The sequence below is a fragment of the Pezoporus wallicus genome, unplaced genomic scaffold (genome assembly GCF_028554395.1).
Source record: "Pezoporus wallicus isolate ANWC-B61680 ecotype Strahan unplaced genomic scaffold, APGP_CSIRO_Pwel_v1 contig_7073, whole genome shotgun sequence".
Taxonomy (NCBI): domain Eukaryota; kingdom Metazoa; phylum Chordata; class Aves; order Psittaciformes; family Psittacidae; genus Pezoporus; species Pezoporus wallicus.
In genome coordinates this window covers 2,166,640-2,179,299 of record NW_026641326.1, presented here as the reverse complement: position 1 = coordinate 2,179,299, position 12,660 = coordinate 2,166,640, and the positions used below count along the sequence as shown (strand labels likewise).

The following is a 12,660-nucleotide window of genomic DNA, read 5'->3' as shown; positions in this document are numbered from 1 at the left end:
TGATGGCTTCATTTCCCAGTGACCAGTAGATAAACCTAAAGTCTCTATTATCCTTCCTATGCAGGCACCTAGCCAGGTTTTGTATTTGTTAGAGAAATCATTTGAAATATATGTTGTTACCCCAGTATTTTGGAGTTTTTCCTCTGTTTGAAATGTTTTGATTTCTCTGTTATCATTTTTACCTGCTGTGACTTGCGGTGCAAGCTCCTTGCACAGTTAATTTCCTTGGATGATTTATTTACCAGTGACATAGCAGAGCCCTTGACAGAGTAATTGCAAGGATGCGATCATCCAAACATCAAAGGCAGGAGCCCCTGGTTTCTCATCTCCCTCATGCTGCTGCAGTCCTCCCACTTCTCTCTTTGTTGCTTTAATCCTCTTGGGGAAGCAAAAATATATCTCAACCAGATAAAAACTGTGAGTGCTGGAGTAGCTTTCTGTACATAACTACTTATATGGCTCGCTTTAGTCAGTACCAAAATGATTGTTACATTGCTTGGGGTTTGCTGTCACCATGTCCCCTCCTTGACCCAGTGCTTTAACTGGTTGAGTCCCAGTGAGGATTGCAGCTGGGCATAGAACAGGGGTGTGCTGCTCACACTGATCTTCCCGAGGATGGAGTGAGCAAATGGGAATGGGTATGTGGGGAGAGAGGAGCGGGGAGAGCCTTGGTTTGCTTCTTCCTCATCTAGTGGGAAGCTGGACTGGAATGTCCAGGAATCACCTGGGTCTTGTGGAAGAGGGAAAGGAGCTCACCTCTTGATGGCCTGAGCATGGTCTGGCTGAGCTCCAGTCCTTTCCCTGCTCCTGACCCCAATCTCCCTGCCTGCTACCCTGTGCCCAGACTGGGCTTGGTTCTGCAGGAATGATGTTCACCATGACAGTGACTTTCAGGTCTTCAGAGTTGTCATCAGTCTGCCCCAGTGTGCACGACACATGCTTGGGTACAGCAATTGCTGCAAATTGGAACATGAGCGTGCTGGATAAACATAGCTGTGTAGCTCTGAGAAGTGTTTGCCACTTTCCCAACCCTCCCTTCTTTGTCGTCTTCTTTCACATAAGACAAGACAATATATCTTGCAAGAGAGGGTGTCAGCTGGATGAAGCATAATCAAGGTAGGATTTAGCAGGAAGGAATCTGTTTTAAACCTGCATCAGTAGAAATTTTGTTACGTCAAAAATGAGGCACTTCACCCTTCTCAATGTGATTGGAGACTCATCTCTTCCATGCTCTCCTGTTTATCTCTCTTGGTCTGAGCAGTCATTTATCCCTTTGCTATCAGAGTGCTGTGCTGGCTCCTGCTCAGCTCTGCAGCCTGCTGCTGGTGCTCCAGCTTGTAAGGTCAGTGGGGAATCTGAGATGCTTCTAACTTGAGAACAAAATCCCCCAAAAGCTTGACTTTTGGAAGTAGCTCCTCAGCAGGGAGCTAAGTGTTAGTATGGGGATTAAGGACCACTTGGGAGGAGAAAGTCTGGCAGTGCAGAGTACTGAAGTGCTAAATCATTGCTTAAGGCATGCTGATTTCACCAATTTAGGCTGAGACCATTAATTAACTTGTTCTCTGTGTGTGCTCATCTCATTTAAGTGGCTTTGTTATTTGGGAGAACTACAGAAGGGGGAGAAAGTACTGGGAAACACATGGATACTTTTTTCCTTTCATCTTTAGAAAAGCAACTGGAAGCTCCCGTTCCTGCTTGGGGCAGAGCAGGGTTATTCCTGCTCCCAGGATGATGTGCTGTGGGATTCAGAAGGACCAGCTGACCCAAGGCAATGCACTTACCCCTTGGCACAAACTCTTTCCCTTTCCAGACAGTAGGAGCCCAAGCCACTGCTGCTCCATTATGTGCTAATAGTCTGAGAAATGAAATACAATTATTAGTTGGATTGTGAAATGAACCTAGTGTCTGCATCAGAAGTCTTTTTCCAGCAGCAACCGGAACACACAGTAACAACAATGAAACAACCTGCAAAAGCAGGAGCACTGCAGGATTTATTTTTCACATGCTACTCTGTGTGCAGTGCAGTGAACTGCTTGGAGGAGGTAGTGTAGCTGTGGTTGGGGCACTGGGCTGAGGTGTAGCTCTGCTTCCAGACTGAAACATGCTTTTGTGTCAAGTCAGGGCACTGGTCTGTGCTTCACTTGTGCTGTGAGGAGGGAGTGGGGTCCATGAGAAGGTCTCTATAGTGATAGAGTATTTATGATCTAGCTTTGAAATGAAGTGATTTCTATTCTGGCTTGGTATGTTGGCTTCAAAGTGCACTCTGACTTTCATATGCTGAAGCTAAGTACATCTGCATTTGTAGAAAGGGTTATATCTGCCTTGGCTTGCTGTAGGTCAAATACCACAGGACGTGCTGCAGGAAGAATGGCAAATGGATGATCTACAAACCAGTTACTAGCCATTGGCATATGAATTGCAGTGGCTACATCCCTCCGTGTTACACCTCTCCATTTATGTAGGGCAGCCCATGATTGAACTGGCAAATGGAGTAGGAAAGCATTTATTTTTTGGTTGCTTTGTTAAAAGTAGCTGCTGTTGAGTAAGGTTCTTCCTATAACAACTTGTTTGTAAAATATACCAACTCTAATCCAGTCTCATGAGAATCGTCCTCACAGAGCATTCAGTCCGAGTATCACTGTGTAATTCAGCCCTATATGTGTCAAGTCCAGCACTCCAGGATTGCCATCCTGGAGCAAATCAGGCTCTCTTCTTCTGAATCTGGCTGAGTGCATTAAAGCACACAGCAAGAGTCCTTGGTGTGTACTGGGAGGTCTTGGGGGCAAAGATCCCCTCTCAGTGGGATGACAACAGATGAGATGGGCTGTAAGCAGCTCCTAGATGGAGAATGCCGGGGACTTCCCTAGGTGCTGGATAGCTTTGCTGCAAGCTTTGGTGTGAGGCATGGCCTCTGTCTGTTAGGGAAGCTGGCAGGACCCAGGAAAGAGCCATCCTTTAACTTCTCCACCTATAACAAGAGGAAAGATTATGTTGGAGGACAACTGCCCCCATCCTTTTCCATGCTGGAAAAATGAGGCAGGACCATTTAAGCTTCCCTGCAGAGCTCCAGAGCAGCACAGAAACTGCTCTTCCCTGCAGGAAAAGTATGGTGGGGCATGGATAGAGAGATGCTTGGTTGTAAGCATTTTGTTAATGCCAGAAGATTGGCTATCAGTCTGGGCAAAGACAGATGGAAGTAATTTTAAGGGCCAGGAGCCAGTTGCCAGTTGGATCTTGATTCAGAACAACTATGGGTTAGCCAGTCCTTAGAGGAAGCTTTTATCCTGACCCCTGTCATTTAGTGGTTGGTTTGTGCCCTAAGAATGGGTTTTTATATGCCCTTACTGCCTGTGGATGGGGTTTTTAGATGCTGCTGCAGCTCCAGCCCTCCCTGGTAATGATGGGGAATGATGATCTCCATGATGTTTACAGCTCCTAAAAGCCTGTGACCCTTTATGTATGTGTTCTCTTCTTACATCTTAAATTGCAAACTCCTGGAGTCTGAATATTGCAATAGCTGCTCTGCCTTTGGTAGGTCTGTAGCTTTCAGAGCAGCTGAGGAGATCCTGGAGATACGAACCTCAGAAGGCAAATGGAAAGAAGCCCAAAGGATGGTAACTTTATAATGCATTTCTCTCTACTTTACGCAGTCTATGCCAGACAAAGCTTTATCTTTCATCCCCTAATTATGTGATTCCCCGTGGGCAACTTAAAGGGAGATATAAAATGTTAATTTTATCTATTAGATGCTTTTTATGATCTCCAAGTGTAGGCATTGATTGGTACTGGAAGGAAAGTTTTGAGGGCAAATTCCTGTAGTTTCAGTGAACTGCACTGAGACCAGCTTTGAGCCTGCTTAACAGGATTGTCCACATCTGCATTTGTAAGTGATATGGTTAACTAACATGCTGCTGGAAAGACTGCTTCCTCTTCCCACCTGCCCTTCAGTTTAAGCTGTGTTGAGTTTATTTCTTCAAGATCCTGGTCTTTTGCCATTTGTTTGCAAAAGGCACTGAACTTCATACATATCCTATGGCTGAAATTTTGTTTCATCTTGGAACAAATATTTTGCTCTTTACGTGCACTTTGCCTTTTATAATGTATCTGTTCTTACTTTTGCTTGTCATCTTCTTGATCACGCTGTGTGTTAATGGTTCATACTAAAAGACAATAAACATTGATAGGTGGTGGAAGGAATGGATCTTTTCCCAGGCTGAATTCAACTGTAGCTGTGCAGGACAAGACTTGCAAAGAGTGGCTCAGAAATGTGATTCAGGGCACAGAGATGGGTCAGACCAGTAATTACAGAAACCATGTTCATTCATACCTCCCAGCTGCTGCTTAAACCTACAGCCCAAACTGGTACGTGGCCTTTCCCAAAGGAAAGGGGGAAAAGAGCAAGCTTGTGAGCTGTAGGCTAAAGTGAAGAGAGAAGAAATGGGACTGTTTTGATTCAAAACCAGGAAGGGGGAGTGAAAGAAATTGGGGTTTGTATGCATGGAGGGTGACTCACTGCTGCTGTCATCAAGGTCTCCTTGTAGAGGATTAGTGATTATTGCCCAAAACCATTGTAACTTATCAGGATCCAAATTGAAGACAGAAGTGTCAGCTGGAGACTCCTTAGTGAAGGCACAGGGTGCTGTGTGCTGTCATCTTGTTTCTCCAGCAAGGTCCTTCTGCCCCTTGCACCCAGGCTCTGGCAGTGCAAGCCCTCAGTGTGCTGCCAAGGGTCCTGCAGGCTGTCAGCCCTGCTTGTTGGAAAACTGTAAGGGCTAGGAGCCTCATGGGATTGCATCAGGGATTAATTTGGCTGGTGCAGAGATGGAGAAGCAAGACTATTGCAATCTCTTTTTGGAGAGGAGAGCATCTCTGTTCCTAAAATGCCTGATGCTGTGGAAACTACATGTGGAGGATGGTGTCAGATGAACCTCTGCACTCCCATGTCAGATCTTTTCCTTCCTTTTGCGCCAGTAACTGGGTGTTTGGTACCCTGCTACTGCAAACTAGACCATCCATGGGGGTACATATGGATGTCTGTTGGGGAGGGACCCTACTGCCATCCTCACACAAGCAAGCCCCTGCTTTCTCTGAAGTGCAGCATGGTTTTTAGTCGCAGCTTCTTGTCACTAAATCTTTGCTGAGCCCAAATCTTGGGTTTGTGGTGAGCTTTTTTTAACTGTAAAGGAGCAGAACAATGCTATGTTTAGAAGGTGGCTTCCTGATAGAAAAAATACGTGAAAGCAGGAGCAATGGGGAGGCCGCAGCAAGTGAGGAAAAATCACTGGAAATCACTCAAGTCTAGTTTTCTTCCCTTGTCAGGGGCTGGTTCCACTGACCCAGGTATCTGGGAGAGCTGCTGCAGCCTCTGCTCTGCCCTTGCTGAGCCTGGGTCTGGCCCAGCAGTCGCCCTGATAACTTCTCAGCTTGCAAGGAAAGTAACAGCCCATAAATACAGGTGGGCACCTCTGGGCAGGAGGTTTCCCAGGGCAGCAGTACTGGCTCTCCACATTAAATCTTCCTGTGCTGGCAGGAGATAAGAGTTTAGAAATGGACGCCTGCAGGACCCTGAGCTCCTCCTGCCCAGCTGCTGTTTGCACACCCTTCCCTTGCCTGATTTTTTTAGGATAGGGGTTGCTCTATGTAATTTGTTCACTGCTGATGCAGCTGGTGTTAGTGGGAGCTCTTTGTGGCCCCTTTCTGGGTGGTGCAGTGTCAATGGATGGAGACTGGAACTTCAGGACCCTTGTTTCCTTCACACATGATGAGACACAGGGAGAAGAGCTCTGAACAGCCTGCAAACAGCTGCTACCCTTGTGTGTCTCCCCCATTTGCCATGAGGACCCTCCCCTGAGGAGGGGTCTTCTCTAACACTGCACTTTCTGCTGGGTGCACAGAAGGACGTTTGTCTGTCTCCAGATGATGCGGTCCCTTCTCGGAAGTGGCACTGTCACCTGTCCTGCAGGTGACAACCCTGGCTGCTGAGCTTTCCTGTCTGTTGTGAAATGAAAACCTGTCTTAATACTGGGGCACCAGCATGTCCCTCTGGGCTGTTTTGTGCACCCTGGGAGCAGCTAGGATGACATCTTCAAAGGGGATCAAGCCTGCACATACATGAACTCATCACAGTTTTGTAGATCCTCAGCTGATGCAGGATGCTCATCCTGTGCAGATACAAATTCAGTGATTTCCCCTTTTCATTTTTCCTTAAAAAAAGAAACAAGCCAAACAAACCCCCCAAAATACAACAACAAAATAAAACCTAAAACCCAAAACCCAACACGAACTCTGGATATCTCATGTAACAGAAGAAAGCAAGAGTTGTCTTAACCTCCCCATTGCTGCGTGTTTGTTCTATGCCTGGTTAGAAAACGTCATTTGGAGAATATAGCGCTACATGACAAATACAGCAGGAACATGGGTTTTTCCTCTCCTGAGGTAACATGGTGAAGACTTCAAATTGTGCTGTGTATCAAAGCAGCCTCTTTAGAAATCACGCTCAGCAGCTTGAGCCAGGATCCTTGTTGCCTTGCAGAGCACTGCAGATTAGTGCTGGTGCAAGACTGGGTTCTTAGCACAATCTCAAACCCTTTAATTAAAATAATGTGGAACAAAAAGGGAGAATTAGTTAAAAATAACAACTCTCGGAAGCCCAGCTTGTCTTTTTATTACACTTGTCCTCGCTTTCTCTGCTGCTCCGATAAGAAGGATATTCTTTCTCTGGGATGGAGTGAATAAACTGGCATGAAACTCATTTGTTTGGGCATTATGTGTTAATTAATTTCTAACACTAATCCCTTCCCCATACACTGTTCGTTTTTGCTTCTGTTTTTTAGGTAGTAGAATACAGTCCTGAGGAGAGGATGGGAAGGTTTTGCTGTGTTACAGAAGGGAGAAGGCTGTGCTGTCCTTGGGAGGCTTTGCACAGTGGTCTGTGTTTGGGGAGTCTGGAGTTTTTTGGAAAGCCCATCTAGAACATGTGAAACAGCATTGCTGTGACCTTCAGCTGTGCCATTGCAGCCTCATGCTGGGGAAGGGGGTGAGCCTGTGTGCTGCTGGTAGGGTCTTTGGCTCCCTGATGGGTCTCTGACACCGCTGTCCTGTGTCAGCCTTAGCAGTGCCTGGGGTCCTCTACTGGGCATGAAAGCACTGGGATACTGCCATATAGTGGTTTTAGTGGGGAAAATAAACCAAAACAAACAAAAACCCCCACCCAAATCATGTACTTTTTATATAAAATTATCTTTTGGAATAAACTGAAATAATCTTTGAGCCTCTGCACAATGTGGGCTGGTTTTCTTTTTGTATCCAGCCTTTCCTAGACTTCCACTGGAACGAGTTATTTTTAAGTAGTCTCTCTAAACTGATGGGAACTTTGCCATTCGAGCAGGGGAAGACATGGATTCTTGCTCTGATCTTTCAGTGATTAAGTGAGTTTAGTTTTTTCCTAGCCCTTTTGCTCAGCAGTTATTCCTGGCTGCCGCTGCATCCTGCTTGCTTGGCTTTGTCAGTTCTTTCCAAATCAATAGGTGCTGCTGAATTACTGGAGTTAGAGGATATAATAAAATAGAAGGTGTGAGCATTGCTTATAAAGCGATAGGATGGTCTTTAATTCAGACTGGCTTGCTCTCTCATTTCTTAGCTATACCTAAGTGTGTATATGCGTGAAAATCCCTGTTCAAGGAGAGGTAAAATAATAGCAGGCAATCCTAGAAAAGGGCTAATTTTTCATTCTGTTCAAGTATTGAAGCCACTGCAGATGTCTTGAGCAGTGATTTTGTGTGCTGCCCTGTGAACCCTTTCCCACAGTGTGATTCCGCTGGGCTCACTTTCCAATAACAGAGTCAAGGCTGACCTCTGCCCTCTCATCTTGCTATGGTTTCAGGTGGATTAAGAGACAGACTGGGAAAAAACGTGTACAAAACAAATTCCAGCTTGCCAACGTGTTCTGGCAATCCATAAAGCAGGGAAGCATCAGTTATGTAGTGGCTATGGACTGTGGAAAGGATGGATTTCTCACAGGGAATTTCTTGGATATGGCATATTTCACTCTTTAAATACAAGGAGATATTTGGGTTCTGACTTAGGTGTGGAACGGTGACCATGGTGGCCTTGAATTGCTGAAAGCAGGTTATAAAATAAGGAGGAAAATAATCCTCTTCTTAAAAATTGATTTTTCTTTTGTGGTGTATTTTGTATTATGTTCTTTTCTAGTCTGACAGCAATTTTCATCTATTAGGCTTCAGTTTGTGAAGACTCTTGGCTATAATAAAACTGAATTTGGTCAGTTAAAGCATTGAGGAGAACTGATAGAAGGATAGTCATTGCTGAGGTGAGCTAGGCTCATCTGTGGGGGTGTGCTGGGTTCAAGCCCCTGCAGAACAATCTGTTGGCATTGGAGGGCCTGATCCAGGATAGAAAGTCTCTGATGTGCTTTGGATCAGGTTGCTGGTCCCTGCATAAATAACATGCTATTAGAAAAGGGTCCATTGGGAGCATTCATTCTAGTTATCTGTTGATATAAGCAAATCAGGCCCACTGGAGGTTACTAAAGCCTGGTAAGAATTTACACTATCTACCATAAGTCTCTATTCCGATGGAATTTCCTAACAGGATAATAGATTATTGCCATACAAAGGCAATTACACCCTGCTAAGAGAATTAGTACTCAAAATAGAGAGTAAATCTCCCAGCAGTGGGGTTAGATCTCACTGTTTCTGGCTGGCATGAAGGATCTTAGCAGGTGAGGTTATGGGTATTCCCTGTTCCTGGGAATAGGGGGATGTGGCTGTTGGTGCTGCTGGTTCATCAATTTATATTTGCCTGGTGCAAGCAAGAAAACAACTATCAACTGTATTATGAACTGCTGGGGATTTTTTTTAATCTTTGTAGGTATCTGAATAACTTCAGGCTTCTGTCTCCTGGGGTAGTGGGGACAAATTGGGAGCTTTTGCTTAAAAACCTGTGTTGTTCACTCAGTATTAGCACATTTGTGGGGAAAAGCATCAAAACTGGGGTTGAATATTGGAGCTGGTGGTCTGGTTTGAGCAGTCGGGCACTGGGAGCAAGGTATGTGCTTCTGTTCCAGAGTCCAAGCCACACCACATGCAGAGCATGGGGTTAGTAAGGTGGGCTTTTTTAAGTTCTCCCTGACCACACCATCACTCGTGCAAATTCCACGGTGCTGTTTATATGTTCATTCGAGCCCTCTAAGGCTGCGCAGAATGAGGTTATCTGCTTGTAGAGGTCTGGGTGGTGGAGCAGAGCCGTGTGCCGGCTGCCCTCTAGTGAGTCGCTGCCCACAATAAATCACGGCTCGCCGTTCACAGCCTCAAATCAGTGATCAGCGTAATCCTTTTAATCTCAACAAGAGGATGCTCCATCTTCCTGGTAGGAATGTGGTTGCAGACCAATTAGTGCGTGTTAAGCCAGGGGAGGTAAATTTTGCTCTTCTGAAGAGCATAACCACCACAGAGGGTGGGAAGGTGGCTGTTGAGGTGTGGTACCAAACCTCTGCCTTTCCACTGGTAGTGGAGCTGTTGCTTCCCTTATCCTGCACTTATTGGAGTGAACTGCAGTACTGCTGGGGACTGACCCTGAGAAGGAGCTGCTGGCTCAAGTGAATGACAAGTTTCTGCACCAGATTTCTGTCTGTATAATGAAACTGTAGGGTGGCTTTTAACAGCTTCAGGAGTGAGCTGATGGGCCCACATGAACAAGGAGTAGACCAGCGTGTGACAAATGCCCTTGCTGGGGCTGTCTCCATCCTCCCCTCAACCACACTGCTCTATGGGACAAGCTACTGGTACCAAAGCATTCTGGCATCTCTCCATGCCATACAAACACTGGGAAACAGTTTGTTTTGTTTCCATAAGGAAGAGATACTTTAGATGGGCTTTTTTAATTGTGTATTTCTTTGTTTATATATTGTAGTGGTTGTGGTGCATACATGGTTGGGGAGGGCAGAACCTGGTGCAGGTCCTGTCTGACAGTTGCTATCATCCTTATGATCACAAGGATTCTAAATGCAATTTCTGATATGAGGTTGTGTTTCTGAGATGAAGTGTGTTGGGCGGTTCCTCTGGACTTGAGTCTTACATGTGAAGGTCCCCAAAACTGTAAGCAACATCTGCTGCAGCCTGCTGTGGAGGGAAGCCAAAGAGAGCAGAAGATCTCACTGGTGTTGGATGGTTTTAGTGCTAGAGTTGTCTTCTCTGAAGAGCAGGTTTGTGAATGCAGGAGGGGCATTGTAGTAAAATTCACCCGGGAGGTGAACTGGATGGATTCCTGCAAGAGAGCAGGCTTGAAACAGGCACCGGTGCCCTAGGCCATTGATAGACCGGTCCTGCAGCAGCAAAGTGCTGCTGCTTTGAGGAGCTGATTGTCGAGGATGCCCAGGGAGTAGAGAGGAGAAGATTGGGTAAACTGGGTTAGAAGAGCTTAGTCAGGATGTGTTTGTTTAAAGGATCTGCTTCAGCCTGACTCCTGTAATTAGGTAACATGTATATTTCTGTTCCTTGGAAACACTTCATTCATTAGCCTAATAGAGGGAAGGATTATGCAGAGATGAACCTAAAAGATGTTAAGCAAGGTTGGCTTTGCATCTGTAATGAACTAAGGCATGAAGCAGCTGTAGCTACTGGAAAGGGGGGCACCATGAACATCATCAGGGAGTCGTGCTGCCATCTGCTATTAGCAGGCCTGGACGGGGAGGTTGTTCTGTAGTGTCCCATGAGAAGGATGAAATTCATATGTGGTGTGGAAAAGTGAGAATAAAAAAGGCAGGAGAACTACAGGTGTGAAGTAAGGCTTCTTCTAGGAAAGAGTCCAGTAGCATACCAGAGGTGTGCTACACAGAGATGCTTTAAGATGTTTTAAATCAGAAATGTCAGAATCCCTGATTTGAGCACCCTGGATGCTGTGAGCATGCCAGCAGCTCCTTTGGGGCTGCTGATTTTACACTTATCCTCTAGGGATGTGCAGTGAAGTAGGTGAATTTCTCCCTAAATAGTAACAGTTCAGTACTGGAGGGCAGTGGCAGTTGAAATGCAGCAAAGCACCGGCACTGACAGGGCTGCAGCGGTGAAGAATGAGACAACAAAGAGCTCGATTTCTCCCTAGGAAGTCATTTTATTGGGGTAAATGAGGAAGAGTGACCTGAAGTCTGAGCTCATTGAGCAACCTGCAGAGCTGAAGCATGCTTCTGATGGAGTTGAGGGGAGTCCTGCAGCCATGGGTGAGCTAGTGACTTCTGTGATTTCTGCCAGCCACTGCAGCCAGGCTGGCTCAGCTAGGGATCAGCCTTTTCCTTGGCACAACGCTGGCTCACCAGTTGCTGTGTGTTTTGATGCATTTGTGTGGTACATCCCATATATAACAAAACAGCTGCTGAAACCTGTAACTGTGTGAACAGAGATATTCAAGGCATAAGAAAGGTATCACAGGTTGCACTTTGAGATCAGATGAAACTTTCCTAAAACATCCATGGATCCATTCTTTTCCCTCCATGGGAAGCTGGGACATCGGGGCTGATCATTTGTAAAGTGATGCTGATTGTCTTAATTCCTTATAGCATGGTTAATAAATGAGAATAGACAGGAGAGAAGTGGAAACAAGACTCCCCATTCCTGACTCTGAACATTAAACCTACGGCTGTGGAAGAGGAGCTGCACTTACGTAAAAGAAAGTCTGGGAGGAGGAGGAAGAGCTTGTTTTGTTGCGACTTTGGCACTGAATCTCTGACTCCTGTTTTGTTCTTTTGGTGATCAAATATCCCTTTTGAAATCGTTGGGTGAAAGTCTTAAATCCTACGAAACCACTTTCTTTGTTTTAATTTCTTTCCAAGCTGGGGCAGGAGCAGACACATGACTTAAACACCTCCTGCGCTGTGCTGGCCTTCAGCATAGGCAGCAACAGGCTGAACCAGTTTGCTCATTGCTTTCGTCTCCTGACAGGCGCTCTCTTGTCCCGGGCACCCTGGGAGGTGCTTGGTCTGCTCTCCAGCGCTGCAGGAATTCCCCTGCCTCCAGCCACCAGCTCGGGAGCCGCGGTGTGTGGCCAGCAGCCTCCGACCAGCGGCGGACCCATAGAGGAGGCTTTTCGGAAGAACTGAGTCGAGGCTGGGGACTGAGAGGAGCATCTGGATACGGAGTTAGGGAGAGGGGTTTATGGCGTGTGGCAGAGGGTAAGGTGTGCAGGCAGCTTTCGGTTCCACAAGTACCCATCTCCTGAGTCTCAGGTGAGAGAAACTTGGTTTTTTTTGAGCTGAGGAGTTGCTTGAGCATGGGTGGCTCTCCTTGTGTTTTGAGTTGGGGGGGGTGGGGGGTGGTGTTCCTGCTGTCGGTGGAGGTGCTCTGGGGAGCTCGGAACAGAGGTGACTGAATATGAAGGGTATTCAAAAGTTTCTCCCAGACTTACTTTGCATGGGTGTTGCTAGTGGCAGACCGGCTCCTGGTGCAGTCCCTGATGCTGGGCTGGCTGGTGGGTCAGGCATTCATTTGGATGCAATATCCCCCATGGACGTTGTGGGGACGGAGTCTTAACCATGTGGGGATGCTGCACTGCCTTGGGCCAGGTGCTGCAGCCTGTACCAAGAACACCAGAGACTGAAAGCGTTCATCCCTGCAGCCAGCATTGTGGTGGGCTTTGCTGCCCTTTCTGAGC

General features: G+C 46.4%; 1 protein-coding gene across 4 annotated transcripts in view; it reads left to right on the top strand.

Moving 5' to 3' along the window:
• FRMD4B (FERM domain containing 4B) overlaps positions 1-12,660 on the top strand; it is a 138,590-nt gene that overhangs the window by 31,332 nt on the left and 94,598 nt on the right. Inside the window, exon 1 of one of the 4 annotated variants that reach the window (XM_057422936.1) lies at positions 8,305-8,329. The exons of 2 other annotated variants lie outside the window; for them this stretch is intronic. The gene's annotated coding sequence lies outside the window, so the exon portion shown is untranslated. Of the gene's footprint in view, positions 1-8,304; positions 8,330-12,084; positions 12,236-12,660 lie in introns of those variants that run through there. One more of the 4 variants, XM_057422937.1, reaches the window with a different exon arrangement.